Below are 13,008 nucleotides of genomic sequence, written 5' to 3' on the forward strand. Positions count from 1 at the left end.
TCAATGGTATATATAGCATTTTAAAAGATCTGGTTTATTTTTTGCAAGTGGTTTTATTCTGTTTTAGCTTTAATTTTCATGTTATATTTTTCTTTTTTATTGTTTCCATTTTTTCCTTTATAAACCAACCAATAAGCTGTTACTGAGCAGTATTAACGTATTGAAAACACATAAAACTACACAATTGCATGAGACTAAAATGATCAAACTGCATGCGGTGTACTTCTCAACAGAAATAGCTGAATCTGGTAGTGCTCAAACAAGCCATGCCCTATCAACTTTTCGAACTTGTTGAGCTCCATCAGAGCAGTGTGTGGACAGTACTAAGTGCAAACTGAAACATCACAGCATCTGGAATACCTGCATTATATTGTGCCTTCCAGAGAGCCCTATAGGGCTATGGGAACAGTTTTAAAATCTAACAAATAACTAAATAAATTTGAAGGAATGCACCATCGTTTCACATCCCATGTTGAGAGGGAGACTAAATGCAAACTCCTTGTCTTCAACATTACTCAAGTTTTCCTTCTGTCTGTCTCTCTTCCCTGCACTGTTTCCTTTGCTTCCTTAAGAGTTGTGTAGTGGCACAGTGCTTGGAGTGTTGGACTAGACCTTGGGAAATCCAGGTTCTAATCCCACTGAGCGATGAAGCTCACTGCGTGACTTTGTAGCTCAAAAGAGCTGGGAGGGCACCTGAGTGGGAAAGGCCTTGTCTTGCCTTATCAATGCTCTTTTAAGTTTCCGCTGTCAAAGGAAGGACAGGGCATACAAAGAAGCTGACAGGACAAGACTTCATATAGGCAAATGTTCACATATTTGCAAGGGCTGTAGGGAAAAGAATACTAAGGAAAAGGAAACAGAGTGGGCGGGACAGGAGAAGTAGGTGCACCAAAATGGGTGGGGGAAACAAATCTCCTACTTAGCAAGGCGATCTTCTCACTTTTGAATGTTGCACTGCTACTTATCACTGTCTTGCTTCCATTCAGCACATCCCCAATTCTCCAGCAAAGCCAAAAATGAAAGATACTGACTCCCCACTTTTCGTGGTCCCTTTCTTATGCCATTGTATATTTGCAACATATTTAAAAATTGCTAAGACATTTGTGCGGTTTTGGAGCTGAAAAAAAAATAATAAAAGTATGTTCTCGTCTGTGTGCTCCAGAGGCATTTTTTTTCTTTTTGGAAAGATGGTGAATGCAAAGGGGTCTTGATTGGAGCAGGTGGGAACAAGGGCAAGCAGACAAGAGGGGTTTTGCCATGAAGGATACTGGGATGTAGGACTGGAGGACTAAGGGAAAAGGAGAACAACAAGCCATGGTAAATCCACTCATTTGTTAGGCATACCATGGGTGAATAACCTACAGTGTGCAGCTTGTTCCCAGGGGTGGCTTACTGTAAAGTGTGAATGGAACCATTATAAAAACTACGTCTTCAATCTATGCCCTTTTCTCAAAATGACACAAAACCCAAATGGCACAGCCCTGGGAAGTTCTCACTGCTCAGAGAAGTGCACAGTCTAGTTTGGGGGTGGGATTGTGCTTCCTCAGAGAAAATCAGTATACCAGTGTGTCTCACCCAGAATTAAATAAAAGCAAAATGCCCAGTACTTTGTAAACCAGCTTGGAGTAAACCTTACTAAACTCAGTCAGCTTTTATCTAAAATACTATATAAACTATACCAGAAAACAGTTTTTTCAGAACTTGATTTGTTGAAGATAATTGGTGTACCTTGCAAATGTGTTGCATATAGGCAACCATTTTTTCCAAAGTGTCTTCAAGAGTTGCAAATGTTCTTCTGCAATGTAAACCTCTTTCCATCTTCTCATCATCTCACAGCATAACATAACACATGATGCTGGACATAAGTTGACTGTGTTGGATTAGCAGGAGGAAACAATAACATGCATAAGCTGATAACCAGCTTTGTTTGCTAGAACTCAATGTGGTGTTCATGAAGCTCCAAGGGTTCCCATCAAAGCACTGACTGGACCAGACTTCAACAATTTCAGAAAAATAATATATGCCTCCAAACACTGGCCCTGGTGTGATTATAAGATAAGGATGCTGAAACTTTGCGATCTGACATGCCACAAGTCATTCAAAATTAAAGACCTGGGCATTAACCTTTCCTTGCTGTGAATTTCTATGTTCATAAATAACCAGCACATCCTAAGATGCCCTTTATGTATTATAATTAGCAAAGTATATTTGAACTGAAAGGATTACAGCTCTCTTTCAAATGTGAGCTGAAAAAAAAAGTGTTGTTTCCGACAATGGGGGTGTGATGGAGAGGGAAAACATTCTAACAAATTCCAGAGAGGAAATTAAATTATAAGCCATTAAGTCACTCCACAGTATGGTTTGTTGGAACATTCTATTTCTGTGAAATTAAAAGGTCTTTCCACAGTGGTAACTCAGACTGGCAAAATATTTCTATTTGTTTTTGGGTAATCCCCCTTGAAATCAGTGGAAATGATACAAAGCCTTTCAGAATACATTTACAGTTACAGAATTCAACTCCAACATGTTTGTGTTTCTATTTGTATACATAAGAATGTGAACATAAACTCTGCATTAATAACTGCATTTCCAGATATTTGTCATTTGTCAGTTAAAATGGTCTCCTTTTAGTGGTTCCTGTTGTCATCTCTAATGGAGTTATAAAAATGTGTCTATAAGTTCTATTCCCCTGCCCCTCTTTCATATTTAATTCTAAAGAAGGAAATAGGTTTCTTTATATCCTAATCTTGTGTCCTTAGAGAGGAACATAAATATCTCATGAAATTATAAATTGTGAGATACTGACAGTGCAATTCTATACATGCATTCTGTGCATGCAATTCTACTCAGAAATATATGTTACTGGATTCCATGGAACTTACTGCCAAGTAGGTAGGGGAGTCAAGACTTTTTTGGGTGGTAGATTGCCCTCAAATACAGCCCCCCGTGTGGGGCAACGCCATGTCCCCTGCCATTTTCAATCTTCTGCTTTCCTGCACTTGGACTTTCCCCAGTCGGGGAAAGACAGCACACATCATCATGTACCTCAGTACCTTGGGTGGAGGAGCTCTCTCTCCCGGTTTGGAGGGGGAGCAATGAACAGGGGAATCTCTGCCTTGTGTTGAGTAGATCAGTAGAGCTTCCTCTCTCCACTAGCCTTCAGAGGCAAGGTTTGGAAGGGAGAAAAAACTTTAGTGCACTTGATGGGGAACATCTCTCTCTAAATCATTCACATGAGTCCACTAAACTCCATCATTCACTTCCCTGGGATATTCATCATATCATCATTATTTGTGTTGGAAGCCGCCCCAAGGCTTTTGCGAATGGGGCGGCATACAAGATTTCCAATAAATAAATAAATCATTAATTCAATGGAATTAACATGCCGGTAAGTACATTGTTGGCCAAAACATTAAAATACATTTGTTCGTAGTAGCATCAAGAGCATAGAGTACCTCAAAAGCCTTGCTTGTTCAGAAATGCATGAATTCAGGACTAGCTTGTCTTTTGCACAGATTTATTTATTTATTTATTTATTTATTACAAGCATTTATATCCCGTCCTTCCGCCAAGCACTCAGGACGGCTTACAAAATATAAAATTACAATGTAAAACCTCAATTATTAATATAAAACAACACATCATGAACTTAAGAAAAAGGAGGAAAAGAATAGAAAATGTGACTGTGAAGAGAGGAAAAAAAATCCTAAAACATCTAAAACCCCTGACTATTAAAACAATGGTTGAATAAAAAGGTCTTTACCTGCCTGGTAGTTAGGATCACTGGGATTTTACATGGATATAAATTAAAAGAAAAAGGTAAGCAATGTATCTAAGGGTGCAATCTTACGGCCTCTCAACACTGGGGGTGGGGGGGGCATAGGATTATTTAGAGCCCCAGCTCTGAGGTCCTGTGCCCTTGGAAGTGTGACTGAACATGGAGCTCCCACCTTGCTTAGCTCATCATTGCTGCAGAAAGAACCTCATTGGTTGCCTCTCTGAGGTTGGAAATTAACCTCAGAGAGGGTTAATGGGATGTTCTCGTGGGCCATGGAGGAAAGGAGGCTGGCCCAGTGTTGCAGTCTTCTTCCCTTTCCTGTGGTGCTCTGATGAAATGCAGAGCATGGAAAGGAAGAGACTGTGGTAGGTGTTAGGTTTTCCCTTATTCATTTCAAGCATTGAAAACCACAGCGAGTTCCTTTGCAAAATAGCTCTTTATGATCAAGTTACAGCAATGGAAAGACTAATCTCTATGCATTAACAGAGTGGTTGGTTGACCCCAAACTAGAAACTACTTCTGAAAACCCTGCTTTTCAGTGATGCTAGGCTGTACCCCTCTGGGTGGGTCTCCCTTTAGAAGAACCAGCCATTGAGATGTATGCAGGCTCTGCTCTGTAACTCATTAGCTCTTCTATCTCACTGCCACATCACAGGGTTAGGCAAGACATGGGCTCATCTTCCTCCTCTCCTTTGTCCCCTCCCTTCTCTTCTAAGCCCTGCCTGTTCCTACAGTCTGTCTGAGAATCAGGGGACAGTGGCCTTGAGGCAGTCTCATCCTCTTCCCTGGATTCCCAGGCCCCTTCTCCCATTCCTTGGCATCCTCCTCAGTTGAGTTGGTGTCACTGGTCCTTGGAAAGTGTGCCAAAGAGTAACTGTCTCATCCATTTCCAACAGGCTGTAGCTGCCACACTTTGTGCCTTGCATTGGATATGTGTTCAGGATGGAAGAAGATGCATCAAGGATGGAAGGCATTGGATCATGCTGTAAGCTAAAGTTTGCCTAGATCTTTCTTGGCGGAAATTAATCACAGAGGAGTCTTAAGGAAAGTATGACACACTGCAGAGCTGGTGTGAAACCCTGCTTGATGAAACCAGGCACTCACACAGCATAGCAGCAAGTGCTGTGTGCTGGTTGTTTACATTTTTAATTAACAACTCAGGATTCTCCATCCTTGGGTTGTTTCAAGACACCCAACCCCAGAAACTCTGAGTTGTTTAGGAGTAAACAATCCAGAGGTAGTTCAACAATTACCTATGGTTTCTTTTTGGGTTAACCCTGGGAAGTTTAACTCATAAATAACTTGGAATGCCTGGCTTCACACTTCACAAAAATATTCAGGAAAGGGATATTCCTGTGTTGTTAATTAAAACTAATAATGGCTTGCATTCTCTGCTTGCTGCCACAGTTCCTCATCAAACATATCACTGTCACCTCAAATAATGTCAATAGTAGGTGGAAGGTTCCCATGGCTGGTGGCTATAACTGTGATCTATATTTTTTTTTGTGGAGATGGACACCCCCTCAAGCAGACATTTCTCCTGCTTCATTTAAGAAGAAAAATGACTGATTCACCCTTTCTTCCTCCCTCTGCCTTGCTTCTGTCCAACCCATGGGTCCTCAAGCTACGGCCCGTGGGCTGGATCCGGCCCGCCATGCCCATTTGGACCCACTGTGCGTGTGCCTGCACCCATGCGCGCGCGCACCGTTGCCCACCTCACCCCACGCACGGGGAGGCAGCAGGTTGCTCACTCGTGAAAACAATCTCCAAGCAAGCCACCTCCCCTCCCCTCACTGTGTGCACATGCCCCGCCTCGCGCCCCCCCCCCCCCCCACACACACTGCCAGCACCACCTTTCCAGCCTGCACCCAGCACTGGCACCTTTCAACTGGCCCCCTGGTGAAAAAGTTGGAGGACCCCTGGTCTAGTGCCTTCTGGAGGTAGCCTCTTCCCAAACTTTCCTTTCTTTGCCATCTCAAACCTCCTTTGAGTTTTGTTTCAACTTCACATTGTCTACTCAAGGTATTCTTCCTACACAAATCCCCTTTCCCCCCTTCCTATGTCTCTAGTCTTCCAAACTCTTCTCTCACCATATGAAGAACTTCCAATGATATGAATGGCTGCCATTAGTACAGTTAACAAAGAGCTCAATGGATTTAGGAAGTGTGGCTCTCCCACAGTCTCTCAGACCTCCCCATCCAACTAAAGCAGATATGAAATAACCTTCTCCCAGGAAAAGGGGTTCTTCTGGAATTATTTACAGAGGGGTGGCCATGTTAGTCTATTGCAGCAGAAATAACAAGTCTTGTAGCATCTTTAAAACTAGCACATTTATTTATAAGCTTTTGTGACCTGCTATATCTGATGAAGCAAGCTATACTTCATAAAAGCTTATGCCAGGAGAAAACCACATTTGTCCTTAAGGTGCCATAACACTCTTTGTTCTTCTGGAACTATTGTTGGATCATGGAAGATAAGGCTATCAATGGCTACAAATCATGATGGCTATATATTGCTTCCATTAGGGGAGAAGGCATGCCTCTGAATACTGTTGCTTGGCAACACATCTGGGAGGGTGCTTATGGCAATGATGTCTGGCTTACAAGCTTCCCACAGGCATTTGGTTGACTTCTGTGTACAACTCACCCTGGCAATAAGCTACAGTGGGATGGATGCTGTGCAAGCAACCCACAGTGCACCCAATAGGTGACTGCGGTCACCATGGGTTGTTCACCCACCCCTTCCTCCCTCTGTCCTTCTGGTGGCATCCTAGGGGATCTTGCAGCAGGACCGACCAATGTACTTTCCCTCCACTCTAACTGCAAGCCCTTTCTTGCCCCTTTTATCCTTTTGATAGCAAAAGCCCAGATAAAATAGCCCATTGGTCTGACTCAGGATGGCTCCTCTTATCTTCACTGGGGCACTAGAAGCTGCTTGAGACTGAGGCAGATCTTTGGTCCATCTAACAGCAGATCTCCTGGGCTTCAGGCAGGCTTCTTTCCTATCCTTACTTAAAGATGCTGAAGATTGGACCTGAAGCCTTTTGCATGTTTAGTGTGTTCTCTAACAGAAAGTTATGGCCCCTCCACCAATAATTCTTCTGTTTTCCTGAATGATCTAACACAGGTACACTTACTTTTCAGTGCCAATGTTAATGCATGTAAAGCCAGTAGTGATATGGAGTCTTCTAGCTCTAGTTCCAGCTGTAAACTGTTAGTTGTGAATGTTCTCCACTGTCCTTTCAAGCGAAGTTACAAATAAAGTAAATGCTAAAGGAGACATTTGCTTATGCTTTTCTTCCTTCCTTCCTGAAAATTTAGATCAGCATTGCCTTAGTAATCAGGCTTTTTAAAAGGTTATCTTCATCTCTGTATAATCAAACAGGAAACACACACACACACACACACACACACGTACATTCAAATTATTTTACAACTTTGTGTATATCAGCACATTATAGCTGAAAATTCAGCCTGACATGACTGTTCTCAGGTTTATCAATGTTCCAGGGAGAACGGCTTCTAAAGTAAGGTTCAAAGGTAAGATATTTTCTTTCAGGAAAATGGATCACCAGGAGATTTACAACCTGATTCTCTGATCAAGTAAACTCCAGTGCTTTATTTTAAACCAAAGTAATCCCTTGCATGCTGCTATCTTACCTCCTCCTGCCCAAGTTCCTCAGCAACTGGTGCCTGCAGGCATGCTTTCTGTGGTGTAGGAGGAAACACATAGCCAGCAAGGCTAGTAACTACTAATAGCCTCTTCTTCCATTAATCTTACAGCAATGTTCTGCTCATTCCTTTCCATGCTAGTTGGCCCTTTCTAGCTGTTCTGTCCTGTTTACTTAATTCCATTTCTATGCCACCCATATTTTGCAAACTTTATTGCACTAGCTGATGAATACAGAAATTAATTTTGCACAAGTTTTCATATGAGCAAAATCAATATTTCTGAAAAACCAACAAAATGCTTTCTGTACCAGGTTACTTAGGTGTAAGAGACACTAGTTCAAGTATGACTTTCCTTCAAGGAAATCTACTGAACCCTGACTTCTTCTCAAGGCCACACAAGTTGGGGAAAGGCAATGGCACCAGCAGGCAAGAGAACTCTGCACTTCTGTGCCTGTAAGTAACTGCTCCCTCTCTTCTCTCTGCTAGTGGATGTATCAGTTAGATGGGAAATACTTCTTCTAAAATAGTGCCCAGTTAACTGAGGGCACTTTTATATAATTCCAATCAACCACTCAATTGAGTAATCAGTATGATGAAACTTAACTCTTCTTTCAACGCTTATAACTCTTATTACAGTTTAAAACACAATAGCAATCAAAAATGGCAAGGAAAATGTGGTAGAGGAAATTAACATGTGGGTAAGTGTAGGTGGTAGAATCTCCCATCCCTATATAATGTGCTGTACTTGCGGGGAAAAACATGTAGCTCCACTGAGGATTCCACCATTCTAGATTGATATTAATGAAACAATGCTATGTCAATCAATGTGGAGGATTCGTGATTACAAATATAAAGTTGAATAAAGTAGATTGATAGTTTTCCACTTCTGCATCTATCAGTTTAATATGCGTACATCCTATGGCACTCTTTCTCATGACACTTGTCCTTCTGGTAAGTCTTGCCCACTAGTCTCAGAATCTGAGGAGCAAGTAAGGTTTTTGCAAGCAATTCTCACTGACTTGCTCTCCATATTGTAAAAACATTTTACATTATTTGCAATGTAAACTTTTAAACTTTAGACTGTCAAAAGAACAATGTGGAAGGATAACTTTCAATGCTTAATCCTATGCATGTTTAGATGGAAAAAAATGTCCTACAACTCCCAGCATTCTCCAACCTATATGAGGAATGTTGAGAGCTGTAGAACTTTCCCCAACTGAATATGTATAGGATTGCACCCTGAAGCACATACAGTTCATTTTAACTGGGTGATGTATTTCTGTTCTAAATTATTAGAAATGAAGAAAGAAAGAGGTCAAGAGATAGAAAATAAATATCTAGTGTAATAACTTGCATTTGGATCCTGTGCATGTTGTTTCAGGAGTAAGACCCACTAAATTCAATGGAATTTTCTCAAACCTCCTTCCTTCCAAATATCATATAAAGCCATGACTGAAAAATAACAATTTGATTCTAATTATTAAGTAGCCACCACACATGGTCAATTATTACTTATTTCATTGCGATTTATTTCAGTGTTAAGATAGTAAGTTACCATAGGTGAACAGTCCCATGTGTGAATTAGGCCATTTGAGGAAAGCATAGTGTCACTTACGGTAGTTAAGTGCAGGCATAATGGATTTAGCTGGTAAACAAGATTAGAGCTTTATGGAGCACTGGTAGTGTGGAGATTACAGGTACATATGCACTCATTTCACTCTATAAGCAAATTATCTGCAAGAGATTATTTCTGATCTTTATCAGTTTGGATCTAAGTGTTTATACTGATCGGGATATTTTAATGCTGTTTCTCTTCCTTCCACAGCACCGGCAAGAGCTATAAAGGCTTCTCAGTTCTCAAGCTAGACAGAAGAATGATTATCCTTCCAAAATTTTATAGCAAGATTCATTGGGATTTACTTCCTCTTACACTCACTCGGTCGTCAGTCAGTCAGTCTAGCAACCCACTAGAAAGTACACTCGGATCCATAGGGAGACGATTATGTTACAAACCTCAGCAGTTTTACTGGTGAGAACACCCAGAAAACTGCTCTGCAGAGACAAAACTTCAGGAACAGTACTGTGGGATAGGGGCATGCCATCACCAACTACAAATTCTAGGACGGGTACACAACGGATACATACCAACAGATAATGTATTTGTATTCGTGAACAGAACAATGCAAAGAAACTGCAGAGGGGACATGACCCAATAGTACAGTAAATATCAGTGATTACATAGTATTGATATGGCAAAGAGAAAAGCACATGAATTATAACAGCATTTGGGTGAGGATATTGACATGCAGGAAAACTAGTTTGCTGCAGTCTAGCAGATTAACAAAACAAAAGCCTCAATGCAGTGAAATGCTAACAATGTAACAAGCTTAACTTTGCAACTAAATGCAGCAGCCACCTCAGGATAGCAGAGTCTCTGTCTCTTAAAGAAACAGATCACTAATAAAGCTTCAGGGAAGCAAAGGAGCCTGGCTTGGATTTTAGATTCTTTCTGGGAAAGAGGAGGAGGAACACTGCATGTTTGATTTTATGGCACATATAAGTAAGTTTTCTCAATAAAGATTTATCTGGATTTCCCCAACAATACTTCTATGTTCTCCTTTGTGCATGGGAACATAAGAAGTTGCCTTATACTGAGTCAGGCCATTGATCCATCTATCCCATGGTTGTCAGTACTGAATGACAGTGACTCTTCAGGGTTTGTAGACAGGACTAGTTCCGTTCCTACTTGAAGATGCTGGGGATTGAACGTGGGACCTTTTTCATGCAGACCTTGTACATGCTACAACTGAGCCATAGCCCACCCCAGGGATTATAGGATTATAGCAGCAGTGCGACAGCTGAAGCATAAGGCACTTGTGTCCTTCTGGGTTGCTGCACTTGCCATAAAGTATGTTATACTCTTGTTGCTTTTCTGTCTCTACTGCATGTGAAACCAGCAGGCTAGTTTAGGGGATCCAGGATATACAGTACTGAATCCAGGTATGTGGAGCCCTTTTCTCCAGCACTGTGGAATTCCAACAGCTCAGAAGGAAATCTGAGACAGCTGCTGACCTCAGCAACTGCTGTCTGAAGGAGATGCTTCATTCTCTCCAGCCGTAGGCTCTCCTTGAAGGTTTCACAAAGGCGAGGCCAAATGACTTATGCCAGATGGAAAAGAGTAAATGTTTAAATGTGTATGGAAGGCTGGAACATACACGAGCTGCTTCTCAGGTTATATAGCTATATGGAACATGAAGGAGGTGGGATCCATGTACCCATTCTCCAAAAGAGCCATTGTGGTCAAGTGTATGAACAAAGGGTTCTTTGTGTGTGATTGGCATCCCTGAAGCCATTCATATGATGCTTTTTGACAGAGCATTAACCAGGCAAGCTATAGTCTTTCAGGTAAAGGGGGGATTTCCACAAAGGGATGAGGGAATTAGGAAGTAAATAATTAGTACATTACTTTATTCCAAGTAATTAATCTGCAAATGGTGTCCATAATAATTGTTCAGGATTTACACATGCATGGTGTAATCAGCAAAACAAAGCAATTAAAATATTACTGTGTTCTTATGTCTCTGCTTTAAAACTGGCTTCATGCTGCTTCCTGGTTTTCTTTATCAGGACATACCTGCCAGGCTCTCCTCTTAGTTTCACCCTCTTTGCATAGACTGTTTAAAGTTAATTTGCATTGCTGGAAGACATGTTAAGCCATGACTCATCCCTTCTAAAAGACCTGCCTGTTTCCAGTGTGTAAGTGATCATATTCCAAATAGCAGGTTGAGCCCCCAAACTGGGAAGGGAGATTCCTCTGACAGCAGAAGTTCTAAATATATTTCTTCACAGTTTAATATCATTACATTAGTCATTTTAACAAAATTTACTTTGTTTATTTAGAAAAAACACCATGCAATTCAATTCCCAATTAAATGGAAGTCATGTTACTACACTTTAAAGAATAGTCTCTTATTTATGCATGTATACATTTTATATTCCTGCATCTATGCTTAGGGTCTGCTTCTGCTTAGTCAGAACAGAGATCTTGGTGGCGGATCACTGAAGTATAGATTTCAGAAAGACTGTTAATCCAGGGACTGTTAATCAGGGAGGGACTGGCAGCTCCCTGTGTTCCTATGACATTGCAAATGTTCCTGTGACACTCATGCCAACACAGATGTAGGCTTATTGAATTCAGTGAGATTCACTCTGAGGCAAGTGCATGCATAAGATTGCTGTCTTACAGTGCAATGCCTTACTGAGAGGCTGTGGGGTCTGGTGGAAGCAGACAGAACAACTGTACAGATGCCCTGTATTGCTGGTTCTGTGGGTCATCAACATTCATGCCAAGGCCACCTTGACTGACATTATGCAGGATTTCATGGCCTTCATGGAGCTGTCCCAACAGGACACTGGCTCAACATCTGTATCAGGATACATTCTAGGCTTAGTTTTGTCTTGTTCTTCATTTGGCCCTGGAGATGGGGATCTGAAGGTGAAAGACTTCCAGCTGGTCTCTTGTCATGGCCATATCCTGCTGAGCTTGGAATTACAGCAGCTTTTCTGCTCTGCAAGGATGGGGAATCAATTAAGTTGGCCTGGCCCCAGAGGCTAATGGAACTGTTCAGCCTCCAGATTAAGTTAAAGTAGGGAGTTGAAGCTAGAGGGTTTCTGGCTGAAAAGTCTGTCTCTCCTGTCTAAACCTAGATCCATCTGCAGAATGCAGAAATTACCTAGTCAGTTGAGAAGATTGCCCCCCCCCCCCATGCCCTCTTCTGCAGTATTGCTTGTATCAGAGTCAACAGTGATGAAACACAGAGAGAGCTTGTGCATATATGGAGGAACACACCCCCCACCACAAACTGAAAACTGATATGTGTCAATACTCAAGTATCTTTCGGGAAGTGAAGCAAAAAAAATTATCTCTTTGCCTGTGATGAATTCTCCATATGCTGCCTAGAGGAGCTTTTTAGGATTGTTTATTATCTGCTGACCCTAAGGAGGTTGTTGAGCCAGCAAGATGCATGATGATTTCAGGGCAAGTACAAGATACGTAGATAGTATTGTTACCACAGGAGAATCAGATTAGATATCCAGAGCACTGTTTTATCTAGTTCTATTGTATGCATTACAGTTGGTATAGCTCAGGACACAGATAAGGTATGTGGACAGTTCCAAGCAACAATTTCCATATTGGAGTTTTGTTCAGCTTGGCTTGTAAAATCTTTTGGAGATGGAATTGGTGATTGGGCCAAGGAAGTGATAGGGAATATTCCCAGGACACCTGAAAGAAGTGGCAATGAGGCTACTCCTGAAGAGTCCTCCTGGACCTGGAAAGGCTTTAGTTTGGTGGCAAATGTTCCTTTCCTGAGCAAGGTCTTTGAGTGGGTAGTTGCCAATCAGTATGAGATTAGGCACAGAAACAGTTTTGGACACTGTATCATGGCCTGTGTTGGGTGATAGACAAGGTGAGACTCTCTGCCAGTGTAGACAAAGTGATGTATTAAATAAAGAAATATTAGCTTATGTTCTTTCTATTTGTAATTAAAACAGAGTGTG

The sequence above is a fragment of the Varanus komodoensis genome, unplaced genomic scaffold (assembly GCF_004798865.1).
Source record: "Varanus komodoensis strain SLA01 unplaced genomic scaffold, ASM479886v1 scaffold16, whole genome shotgun sequence".
NCBI classification, from domain to species: domain Eukaryota; kingdom Metazoa; phylum Chordata; class Lepidosauria; order Squamata; family Varanidae; genus Varanus; species Varanus komodoensis.